The sequence below is a fragment of the Ovis aries genome, chromosome 7 (assembly GCF_016772045.2).
Source record: "Ovis aries strain OAR_USU_Benz2616 breed Rambouillet chromosome 7, ARS-UI_Ramb_v3.0, whole genome shotgun sequence".
In the NCBI taxonomy this organism is placed as follows: Eukaryota; Metazoa; Chordata; class Mammalia; order Artiodactyla; family Bovidae; genus Ovis; species Ovis aries.
Window position 1 is genome coordinate 17,335,913 of NC_056060.1, and position 12,958 is coordinate 17,348,870.

The 12,958-nt window shown below is 51.3% G+C and overlaps 1 long non-coding RNA gene across 5 annotated transcripts in view; it reads right to left on the reverse strand.

The window, feature by feature from the left end:
* LOC121819946 (uncharacterized) overlaps positions 1–12,958 on the reverse strand; it is a 176,472-nt gene that overhangs the window by 105,652 nt on the left and 57,862 nt on the right. For 3 of the 5 annotated variants that reach the window (XR_006060318.2, XR_006060315.2, XR_009601343.1), the window contains exons 1-2: positions 11,458–11,506; positions 8,858–9,014 (exon numbers count right to left, since the gene is read on the reverse strand). This is a non-coding gene — a long non-coding RNA (uncharacterized LOC121819946). Of the gene's footprint in view, positions 1–8,857; positions 9,015–11,457; positions 11,507–12,958 lie in introns of those variants that run through there. The other 2 variants (XR_006060317.2, XR_009601342.1) reach the window with 1 other exon arrangement.

A 12,958-nucleotide genomic window follows, 5' to 3' on the forward strand; every position in this document is an offset into this window, starting at 1 on the left:
GAATTGTATAGAGAAATCTCTTTCTTTTTAAGTATACTGTACAAACTATCTTGCCCCATGGTTAGTTCGGGACAGTGGTGTGCTGGAGTTGGCTTCTGCTCTCAAGACCTAATTCTCTGCCTCTCTGCCAAAGATGCCACACTGACACCTTGAAAGTGGTTATGGTGAAAACATGCATACTGTGGGAACTGGCAAATGCTGTGATAGGGTATCATGCTTTCCCTGTGGGAAGCTGGTTATTAGACATTTACCCCAGTTTGGGTAGGTATCCTTTCTGTTCCTTCCCAGATACAACTCACTGAGGTCAGCCTTACTCCCTCCAGCACGGTGCTTTGCTTAGGGCAGGAAGTTAACATCTAGGTTCTGGAAATGCGGTGTAAACAGCAGGGCCATCCAGAAATATACTCATTCCCCAGCTGTGGGCGTAGTCCGCCCTCGGCCTCGCTGCAGGCTGTGCAATGCAGATTCTTGTATTCTTCCTGGAGAAACCCGTCTCCGCCTGCTGCGAGGGAAGAGGCAGGGCTTCAGGGGAACAGGCAGGGCAGGGGAGCAGGTGATGTCAAATTGCCCCAGGCCTCCTCAGATCCCTAAATCTTACACAACAGAGAGACTTCAGTGACTCTGGACACGTGGAAATGAGCCAGATGGTTCACAGGTCTTGGAAAATGCAAGAAAAAAGTGAAGTCACTCAGTCATGTCTGACTCTTTGCGACCCCATTGACTGTAGCCTACCAGGTTCCTCCATCTACAGGATTTTTCAGGCAAGAATACTAGAGTGGGTTGCCATTTCCTTCTCCAGGGGATCTTCTTGACCTAGGGATCGAACCCTGGTCTTCTGCATTGCAGGCAGACACTTTACCATCTGAGCTACCAGGGAAGCCCAATGGTTAATCCAGCCCAAGTAGCATTGATCATGTGCTTACTGCGGGTGTCCAAGGGGGTCTATCCAGTTACCCAAAGTACTGTCTCTGCTTTCTGAGGGAGATTGTAAGTGAAAGGAGAGCAAGAAGCGGGCCTGGGTGAGAATCTCACAGGGTCCCTAAACCCCCAGGTGTGCAGCCGTGGCCCACCACACACCCACGTCTATGCGGGGCACTAGGGGCTGCGGGGGTCCTCAGAGAACTGACAGGCTCAGCCCTGAGACCAAGCCATTCACACCACAAGACTGTACGGCCATCCAAACTCATACCTGCGTGTGCCCTGGAAGCCTATACAAGAGGTAGGGGCTGGGTTCCCGTCCCCATCATGGTGCCCAGTCTGCAAGCCATTCTGAGTCATGTTTGTTGAAGAAATCAGTCTGAGTCCAGGTCCTCTGCACCGAGTTTCCCCACACCAACCATGAGGTGCCTGAGCTCCGTGGGTTCCCACCACATCAACTTTGCCACTTCCTGTTTCTAGGTTTGAGCCAGCCCAGGGCTTAGTGAGTTGTCCCCGTGACCGACCTGCCCCTCCTCCCTGGATCAGCCCCTGTGCAAACCTATGTCTGCTGCCTGGAGCCCGCCCAGCTGGCTCGGAGCCCCTCCGGTGCCTGCCTATGGGAGCTGATGACGAGCTTGAGAAGAGAGGGAGGCTCAGCTCATGTCCGCACCACTATCACTCAGCTTCCTCGAGGGGGAGGTCATCAGAGGCACGTCAACACCCTGGCAGCTGCTGTTCCAAGCAGACGAGACGGGGAGGGCTTGGGGACGCCTGGACCCTGCAGAACCAGCCTGTGGTGGATAAGAGCCGAACCACAGGAGGGGAGCAAGTGGGCCTGCACTCCACCCCAACAGGCTTCATGAGTGCATCATCTCCTCTCCCAGCCTCTCACAATCCCATCCTTCTCCACAGTTAGCATCTGCCTGGGGCACGAGCCTGGGACCTTCTCAGCCCAGGTGCAGCCCCCGTCACATCTCTCTCCTTCTTGTAATCCCCACCCTCCACTTGTCAGGCCTCCTGGCTGCCTCTCCCTCCATTTCCATTTTCAGAATATATCTATCTCGAGCCTAGGACAAGCCAGGGACTCTGCCGGGCACTGGAGAGACAGGCTTCACGAGTCTGGGGAGAAAGGGAACAGAGAAATATTTCTTCCTGCAATTTCTAACTAGATGCTTTACAATTTCTTTCCTTTCCTTTCTAACACGACTCCATGGAGAGATGCTCTTGCCCCATTCTTCAGCTGAGGCTCAGTTAAGGTGGCATGTCTTGCCCAAGGTCACTCTGGCCTCCAAGGCCAAGATCGTTATGGATGACAGCTTAACGGGACAAGGTAAGGGCTCCCTGCTCTCGGAGTAGACATTCCTCTTAACAGAGGCAAGTAGATGAGCCTCGGACAAGAGACATGCGCTAAAAAGGCTCACTGGGAAGGCAAGCTCACCCAGCCTGTCCCTCGTGGTCCTCCATTGCGTTTGGCCTAACTGGTCCCCTCACTTGACCTTGGGGAGGAGATGGGGGGCAGGGAGACCTACAGGAAAAGACCAGCCCAGCCCTTTTGAGTGTGGCACTGTAGATTTTCTCACTCACTCTGGAAGGTCGAGATTATCCCCAGGATTGTCCCCAGGTACAGACGACAAAGCTGAGGCTTTGGGAGGTCGCTCAGAGACACGGGACCCCATGTAGACCCGTGCTGGAACCCAGCTCTCTTGACCTCCGGCCAGCACTATTTCCAAATTATGCTGCCTCCCAGACCAAATATGAGATGGCAGCTTCCCCCACTGCCCTCCCCACATGCTCCCCTAACCTGTCTCAGCCTCCCCTCCACCCCACCCACCTCAGCTCCTGCCAAGAGCACAAACCAAGGAGTTCCAGAGACAATCCCACTAGAAGGCATTCAGGAGTTGTCATTCATGGCATAGACTGGATGCTAAATTGATCTCAGATGAGAGCTTTTAGGGGCTTATGGCTCAGTCATATGGAATCTGCCTGTCAATGCAGGAGATACAGGAGATTCGGGTTTGATCCCTGGGTGGGGAAGATCCCCTGGAGTAGGAAATGGCAATGCTCTCCAGTATTCTTGCCTGGAAAATTCCATGAACAGAGGAGCCTGGCAGGCTACAGACCATGGGGTCACAAAGAGCTGGACACAACTTAGCAACTGAGCATGCAGTGGAGACACAGACAGAGAATGGGCTTCTGGGCAAGGGTATGGGGGAGGAAAGAGAGGGTGAGATGAATGGAGAGAGCAGCATGGAAGAATCCACACTAACATATGTAAAATCAATAGCTGATGGAAATTTGCCGTATGACTCAAGGAACTCAAACTGGGGCTCTGTAACAACATAGAGGGGTGGGAAATGGTGGGAGGTAGGAGGGAGATTCAAGAGGGAGGGGACATATGTACACCTATAGCTAATTCATATTGATAATCTGGCAGAAATCAAACCAATATTCTAAAGCAATTATCTTTTGATTTAAAATAAATTATTTTAAAAAATGCAAACCACACCACATTTCAAGGCTGCTCTCACCTTCTGCAACAGCCCACACTCTGTGGAGTGTGTTTCTCCCAAGGCCGCCCTCACCCTCTGAGACGGCCCACACTCTGTCCGTGAAGTGTGTTTCTAAATAAATCCACTTCTTTCCTATCACTTCGTCTCTCACTGACTTCTCTCTGCAATGAGACATCAAGAACCTGAGCTTCACTCGGTCCCAAAACCAGGTCTGTGAACTGGGTTGGGAGACCGTGGGATTTGGCCGGTTCAAGAGCCGGCCATGTGGGTTCAAGTCCTAATCTGAGGTGAATGGTTTCATGGTGAGCTCTAGAACCATGGTGAGCTTCCTCCTCTTTCATGGAGGAAGCCAGGGTGGCTAGTGCGACTCTGAAGCAGAAAGAGCAGGCTTACCAGGGCTATCGGCAGGGTCACACCAGGTGGTGAGTCATAGGATACAGTAAGGCGTTTGCCCTTGATCTGGGGCAGTGAGGAGGCTTTAGGGCTTTCAAACGTGTCCGCATAGTGAGGAAGGGGCCAGCAAGTCAGGGGACAGCTTGATGGGGCAGAGATGGTGGCGGGAGACCCACTGGAGACTATAGCAGTGTCCACATGGGCGACCTTGATGCTTTAGAGGCAGGTGGTAACAGCATGAAAAAGAGAAGCAGGCACACTCCAGGATACGCCAACAGCAAGGCTGAGCGATGTGCTGCAGGTGGGGGTGAGACACGGAAGGCGAGGCTGGTCCGGTTCCCCTCTATGGAGACCCCGGGTGGAGAAAACCTGAGCCTGGGATCTGATTGATAAGACTGAAAGACATGCCCAAGACCTTCCAGCCAGCCTCCATCTGGGACTCCTAGTCAGTTTCTGAACATGTAGCTCATGCTGAGCAAAGCAGAGTCCAGGTGAGAAGTGTTGGGGCGGGGGCGGGGTTGCGGGGGCGTTGCTTTCTCTTGGCCCCCTAGTGAGATCCTAGAGACAGACCTGGGGCATCAATCTCACACAGCCTTGATGCATGGGGCTCAGATGGTTAGCCAGGGGTACTGAGAACATTACATTGCCTAGAAACTCAGATTCTATCTCCATTTAAAGTAGTCTTGCTGACGATAAAATGCTATCAGGTATGCAAAAGCTCTATGGATAGTACTAAGTATAAATGAAAGCAAAGTATTTTTATGACAAAGTTTGGGGCGGGGTTGAGATATGAAGATGAGAAGGAAGAGGATCACAGGTGGGGGTTGGCACAGCCCAAGCACAGGCCTGGGGATGGGAGAGGGCAAGGCCATCAAAAGGGGAAGGTGGGGAGACCAGCTAAGTGCTTTCATACACGTTATCTCGCTAGGCAGTCATCACAGCATTCTCATTAAGGTAAATATCATGTCCTCATCTTTCAGATAAAGAAACACAGTGGGGCAAGTTGTCCACGCTCACCAGTTCCTAAGTGGCCAAGCCAGCTCATCTCACTCCCAAGCAGCCTGGCCCTTAATAGATGAAGAATTGCTTTCCAGGTTAAAAGTTAAAAGTGGCTTTTAGAGGACGACAGCCTTCCCAGGAACTAGTTGAGGGGAGAAACCTTTAGTGGCCAGGACCTCTGAAGGTCAAGTTTAACAGCCCAGGGCAATTCTGAGAAAGAAATTGGCCTTTCTCAAAATGGGCCCCCGCAAATAAATGTGCTCTCATTTCAAAAGTCCAAATGTCACGGAGGCGGTGGGCAGGCCAGAGGGGTGAGGCTCTGCCCATGTGACTCTCTCTCCTGCAGCTGCTCCAGAGGAGCTGGAGACATGGAAGACACTGTCTGCTGATCAGCAACTTGGGCAAAACTTAATTGCTTCTCCGAACCTGAAACATATCAAACTGCATAAATAAATGTGCTTTAAATTATTAATAAAGGCATTTACATCTGAAGCCTGAAAATTAATTTAATTTCTTATGCTAAACTGGCTGGCATGGCATGTGATTTGAAGATTCAAAGACACAAAGAGTAGGGAAAAAAAAATGGGAGCGGTTATCTTGGGCATTTTGCATTTATGATCCTGGGGGATAATAAGAAGGAAGGAGTGGGAAGAAAGGGTGGGAGGAAGTTCTCCTGCAGATCCAGATGAAAACCACTTCATCATGCGAAGGAAAACAGACAGGCCACCTTTCTTCAGGGCTCTTGCATATTGAAATGCACTGGAAAACTCAGGGAGTCTGAGTTTCCGGGGTGGGGGTGCTGAATTGCTTGGCTTTCTCAAGGGCAGACATAATTAGAGCCAAGGTTGGGATGGATGTATCAGATGAGCTTGGAACGTAGGCTAGGAAGCATCAGCTAATGCCTGTATGGCTGGGGAGAAAGAAGCCAGAGATCCCTTTGGGTGGGTCCCCACAGCCCAACCTGGCACTGCCAGAGGGTCATCCCTTCAGCTTTCAGAAGCAAGGTGGCATCAAACGTTCTTGCATCAGAACCCCAGCTCAGCCAATTATTAGTTGAACATCCTTGACCCAACCTCTTTCCTCTGAGCCTCAGCATCTTCATCTGCAAAGTGGGTTAATAGGATCTATCTCACAGCGTTTTGGTACAGATGCTGCGCGGCATTGGGAGTTGCCTGAATCCAGACACTATTTGGACAAGTGATAGTGCTACTGTACTCTCTAGTATTTTTGATATCCACTGATAATGCCCAGATACCTTTATTTTTTAGGAGAGAGAGTAAAGGAGATGTTGGGCTGGGAGCTTGGTCTAGGGAGACAGCAGAAAAAGAGAGATGATACGGGACCTCTTCTCATCCAGCCACTGGGACAGGGCTGAGCTCTAAGATCTAGACGATGGAGAGTCAGAAGTCAAAATGGGGCTTCCCTGGTGGTCCAGTGGCTAAGAACCCACCTTGCAATGTAAGGGACACTGGCTCAACCCCTGGTCCAGGAAGATCCCACCTGCTGTGGGGTAACTAAAGCCGTGCGCCACAACGACTGAGCCTGAGCTCTAGAGCCCGCAAGCCTCAACTGCTGAAGCCTGAGAACTCTAGAGCCAGTGCTCTGCAACAAAAGGTGCCACCGCAACGAGAAGCTCTCGCACCACCACTAGAGAGCCGCGCAGCTAGAGAAAGCCTGCGTGCAGCAACAAAGACCTAGCACAACCCCTCCCCCAATTTTTTTTAATAAAATAAAATTACGTTTTTAAAGTCAAAAGGTTTGTAAGGTTACTGGAGGCAGAGCTGCCTTGTAGCCCATGGAGGTGGAGAGGGACACCATCCTCTCTCTGTCTGCCTGGAAGGGTCTGTGTGCCACTGTTCCATGCCCTGGTGGAAGAGGGTGGGTGGCCCCCCTCACAGAGTAAGGGTCATGCTTGGATGGGGGAGTGGGCACAGACATGGGGATTCAAGCAGGAGAGGAAGGGTGTGGTGGAGTTCGTGAATAACGAGGCCCTGAAATATCCAGAGAACACTCAGATCTGGCACTAGGGGACAGTGAAAGCAAATGAGCGGAGAGTTTTTAGTCACAGGCTTGCGGGCTGGAACACCTGGAGTACATCTCTGAAATGTCCATCATTAGGCAGGCATACAGTAGGCATCAACACAAAGTCAGCTCCCTTCCCTTCATTCCTATCTTGTGCATTAATCGGGTATTGATATTTTCCCTTATGTGGTTTCCAGGAGAGTCAGGGGTTAGGATTCTATACTTTAAATCCCAAGACTCTGATTCTGGGAAAGATTGAAGGCAAAAGGAGAAGGGGGCAGTTGAGGATGAGATGGTCAGATAGAATCACTGATTCAATGGACGTGAATCCAAGCAAACTCCAAGAATTAGTGAAGGATGGACGAGCCTGGCCTGCTACACTCCATGAGGTCGCTAAGAGTCAGGCATGAGTTAGCAACTGAACAACAACTTTAAACCCCAAAGAGAACCTGGACAAATCCAAACACACCGACCAACACTTGTTAAAACATCAGCTAACAGTTGACTCTGCATATTACTTTTAGCAGTTGAGTCAATGTTTTTATTTCAAATTCCCTTGAGCCACAACCACCACCTTGTAAAGCAGTAGCCCCACTCTACAGTAAAGGCAACTGAGGCCCAAGGAAAGTGACCTAAGGTCATGCAGCTAGGAAACAAACCACAGAGCAGGGATTTAGCACGTGGTGCCCTGGCTGTATGGAGAGAGGCTGAGCTGGGACTAAAGCCAGCCCTTCCTCCTCACAGCAACTATCGCTGGCATAGGGTCAGCCCTTACTGAGTGTCATGCACTGTGCCAAGAGCTTTGCAAGCATCACCCATACATCTTCACCAAAGCCCAATCACTGAGACAGTCCTGTTATCCACTGCTATTATCCCCACATGTAGAGAGTACACTGTTCTTTTGAGAAGCTAAGTTTCATTCCCTCTAGTCTAGTGAGTAGAAAGTCAGGATTCCAGCAGCTCAGGCCAGAGGCCACGCCTTTGACTCTGAGCCTTACTGCCTCTCACCTAACAAATTCCGCTTCCCACCCGCCCAACAGACCTGAAGACGCGGAACATGCAGAGCTACTGTGCAGACCAAAGCGAGCCACAGCACCCCCACCCACAGCACAGAGTGAGCTCTCGGAGGACACGTGTTCCCTTTCCCAGGCCACACGGCTCCCCAAGCTGGGCCTGGAGGGCAGGAATGAAAAGACAGACCTGAGTCAGGGGGCTGAGCAAGGAAGCCTCTCTCTGCTGCCCGATGAGACAGGTGCCGGCCTCACAGTCTGACACCCACCAGGGACCTGGGCATCTGCCTCAGCCCTGCCCTGGATCTCTCAGCCTGGCAGGGGGGAGAAAGCACAGCTGGTCCTCTTTTCAACAGTTCCCACTTTTGTTGCAATTAATTAATGCCTGAACAGCCGTGTGCTGTTCGCGTCACTGTTTCTACTGGTAGGACACGGCTTAGTTGAAAGAAGGGTGGCTCTAGCATGACTTGGGCCTGCATTTGAGCCCTGGGGGGGCCTTGAGCAGGTGACCGTGCTTCTGGGCATGTCAGGTTCCCGGCTTACAATGAAGGGACCCCTTCCCAAGGTCACGGCCAGGAGCAGGTCAGGGCTGTGCTGTCGCTGACAGGGCATCACTGCTCCTCCAGTGACTGCGCTGGATGCAGCCTCGAAGGCAGCACCATGGAACAGAAAGGTCCTGTTTGCCATGAGAATTTGTCTTTAAAAAGGGGGATACCTGCTTCAACTTTAGTCATTTCTGTTTCTCAGGCATTAACCTTCCTAATTGCCTTTGAAAAGGCTTCTGAATTGCAACACAATAAAAAAAAAATGCTTCTTAAATAATGCTTATGAAAGATAGTATATGAGTTTCAGGTTGAATTTACAATACAGGTGGACATTATAGTATCGTTAGATTTTCGAGCAAATGGGGGCTCCTTTTGTAATCACAGTACGAAGTCAACAGGTATGTGCATTGTACAGGACCTGAACAATAGCTTTCTATGTTACATGACAATAGAAGCTTACCAGTGTTACCTCTTTACCCCATGCTGCTGGTCACGGCTTTGATTCAGTTGTCACTGGGACATGTGCTGGGGATATCTTTGTCAGTGATTACATGGCACGGCATAGTTGCTAAGAACAAGAGCCAGGTACTCCTGAATTCCGCATGTTCTGTGTTGGGCTTGAGAGGAAAAATCGCATTTATTCAGAATTGTTTCGCCCTACTTTCTTTTTTTTTTTTTTAATTTTTATTGGAGCATAATTGCTTTACAATATTGTATTAGTTTTTACTGTACAGTAAAGTGAATCAGCTATGTGAATACATAAATTCTCTCTTTTTTTGGATTTCCTTCCCATTTAGGTCACCACAAAGCATTGAGTAGAATTCCCTACACTGTACAGTAGGTTCTCATTAGTTATCTATTTTATATTCAGAAATTGCTTTAACCCTGAGTGAAGAATTACACTTGGAGGACGAGAATAGCTAAGCTGCCCACTGGCTTCAATACCATCCTTTCTTCCTTTCTGGCTCCCATCTCTGTCCCATGTGAGCACCTCTGAGTTTCCTGAAATTCTACTTTACCCTACATGTGCCATTTTCTGGGAACATACAAATAGCAAGAACCAGACCCCCGCTCCTGCTGGCTGTGGCTATCCTCAACCCCAGATTCCTATGTCATGATCCCACCCTCAACCTCCTGGCCCCCTTCCTCCTCTCCCTCCTCCCAAGAGCTCAGAGCGTGGTCGGGTTGGGAGTCTGGCAGACCTGATTCTCATACCATGTGGCCCTAAGCAAGTCTCCTTCTCTCCCTCATCTGTAAGATAGGAGTGAAATAGTTATCTATTCCATGGGTTTGATGGGACACGCATATATGATCTTGGAAATGACAATGTTCATCAACAGTAAAGAGCCATTGGTCATTATCATTATTCTGTCTCAGCTAGGTGATCAGCAGACATTCATCGAATTGGATTCATTCCTCCTAAAATAGCAGTGGTCCAAGTGGAAGGAGGAGCTTGGGTTTCAACAGTTGAAATTGAAGGAGAAGGAACTTCTCCCCTCCTCCCCATCCCCACCTGTTCACAGAAAATGGGATGCCGCTCTTCCCCCACTTAGAAGTGAGCTGGGGAAGGGACTTTTCAAGGAGCTGCTGATCTGAATGGTGAACCCATGCATCCTGGGCTGGATTTCAGTTGGTCAGGGGCAGAGTAACCATGAGCCATCCCCCGTCTTTTATTTCCTGTGCTCAGGCATGCGGGACACCACACTCCCCTCCCCAAGGATGCCAGCTGCTCAGCTGGCCTGTGATGTACTGAGGCTGGGCCTTCTTGGAACTGTGGCTCAGGTAAGTAAGCCTCACAGGTTGGACCTAGAGGGAAGAAGGGGTATGGGGTTTCTGAATCCCTAACATGCTTCTTGCTGAGCCTACTATATCTTCAAGAAGTAAAATGTCAGACCCTGATTGATTTCTTTGTTCAATGCACGCATGCATGCTCAGTCACTTTAGTCATGTCTGACTCTTTGCAACCCCGTGAACTGCAGCCCACCAGTCTCCTCTGTCCATGGGATTCTCCAGGCAAGAATACTAGAGAGGTAGCTGTGCCTTCCTCCAGGGGATCTTCCCCACCCAGGGATCAAACCCACATCTCTTATGTCTCCAGCATCGGTAGGCATGTTCTTTACCACTAGCATCACCTGAGAAACCCTATTTGCTCAATTAACACGTCCTAAGCAGTTACTGCAGAGAAGGTGATGGCACCCCACTCCAGTACTCTTGCCTGGAAAATCCCATGGATGGAGGAGGCTGGTGGGCTGCAGTCCATGGGGTCACAAAGAGTTGGACATGACTGAGAGACTTCACTTTCACTTTCCACTTTCATGCATTGGAGAAGGAAATGGCAACCCACTCCAGTGTTCTTGCCTGGAGAATCCCAGGGACAGGGGAGCCTGGTGGGCTGCCGTCTACGGAGTCGCACAGAGTCGGACACAACTGAAGTGACTTAGCAGCAGCAGCAGCAGAAGCAGTTACTGGGCTTCCCAGGTGGTGCTAGCGGTAAAGAACCTGCCTGCCGATTCAGGAGATATGAGACGCAGGTTCAGTCCCTGTGTCAAGAACATCCCCGGGAGGAGGACATGGCAACCCATTCCAGTATTCTTGCCTGGAGAATCCCATGGACAGAGGAGCCTGGTGGGCCATGGCCCATAGGATCACAAAGAGTCGGACACAACTGAAGCAACTGATCACACGCAGGCAGTTACTATCAAGCAGTTTCTATGACGGTCACGGGGAAGAAGGAGATCAGAGGAAGAGGAGAGAAACCTGGACTAATGGCCACATCTCCTCTCTCACATAAATTCTCTGTGTCATACAGGGTTTCTCTCCTCAGCACACATGCACTTTCTCTCTCTGCACACAAGCATTGCACACACACCTCAGCCTCTGCTCTCCTGAGAGACCCCTTGGTTAAAGCTGTTTTCTGGAAGCCAGAGGGAGCTCAGTAGGAAGACAGGCGGATTCAGTGGGCAGACTGGCCTGCCCCCTCCCCCAGCCCCCTCCTCCCCTCTCCCACCCGGGGGCCTGCTCAGAGCTCCTCCCCACGTCGGATCAGCCTGGGGGGCTCACCAGGACTTGTGTGGCTTCACTTCAGTTTCTTAGATTTAGAAGACAAGACAGAAAGGGAAGTGTGGGGAGAGCCCGGCTGGAGGCCAAGGGGGAGCGGAGGGGAAGGGCCATGCCGCACCCCCCCACCATCCGCCCCCCTCGCCCGCCCAGGCCCAGCTCAGAGCAGAAGTCGCTGATGCACTGCGGTCGCCCTGCGGTTCAGGCCCAGGGGCTTAGGCAGTCGGTTGTGGGAAGCATGATAACTGGCTAGCCGATTCGCAGAACTTCGAAGGTTTTGTAACAAAAGGTGACAGCACAAAGCCGGAGATAACAAGGTGCCATGGCGCTGTGCCAAGAAGCTGGGCAGTGGTGACAAAGGAGGGCCGGCACGAAAGCTGCTCCTCTCTGGCAAGGGCGGGCAAGCGGGGCCACTTCCGAGCCGAGACAATGGAGCCCCTTGGAAAAACTCACTTGTCGTGGCTGGGGCGGGGCTGTGACAAGAATAGAGATGAGCTCAGGCCATCCCCTCCTGCCAAGCCGGGAGCCCACGCACGTCTCGGACCACAGGCCCCCTGCCATGGGGGTCTCCTCACGGGCTTGCCATTTCAGTGTAGACGTGACCCTGGCCTGAGCGGCAGCCAGTCTGATAAACACACAGGGAACTGACGCCTGGGAGGGAGAGCTGGACAGAAAGCATAATCCGGTGACTCAGACACTCTGAGTGCAGACAGAGCTGTTGCAGAAGGGACTCACTGATGCTCTGTGGTCGTAGGACCATGTCCTCCTTCTTCATGGTGGCACTCAAGGCGGCCTCACTCTGGGCCAGCCTACTTTTCCAGCGCCACCTCCTACCCCTTGCCCCATTGACGGAGTCATCTCCCCAGACCATTTGCCAGGCACATCACACACTCAGCTCTTTAAGGCCTGAGTGCCTCTGCCCCGGCCAGCCCCTTTGCCTTTAATGCCCTCCCCTCTCCTTCTTGCCTGGATGATCCTTCAGGAAACTGCTCAAATATTTTCTCTCCTGGGAAGACCTCCTTTGCCCCTCAGGGGAGAATTCAACCCTGGCAGACCCAGCCCCTCCACCAAGCTTGCCTGCATAGCCATCTGCTTGTCACATCCCTCCACCTAGACCATTTGTTTTCCTGTTGGTCTCTCTTCCAGGCTGTGAGGAGAGGGACTGTGTCTTAATTTACCTTTCACTCCCAAACTCTAGGTCAAAGTCTGGCATTTAGCACTCACCTGATGCTGATAGATGGATGGACAGAGGGTTAGATGCATGGATGGGAAGGAGGAGGGAAGGATCCAGGCAGGTGCACCCTGGTGGGGCAAATACTTCAGAACCCAATACCTCAACTGAGAGCCATCCTAGAACCTGTATTTCCTCCCAGGCTAGAAGCCTGGGGTCCTCTTCCTAACTGAAAGCCCCTTCTTCCTCGGCCCTCACACTCTCATACCTTGGATCCCAAGTAAGTGCTTGAGCCCTGCAAAGTGGTTTGAATCCCAAAGCCTTAGAGGGGGT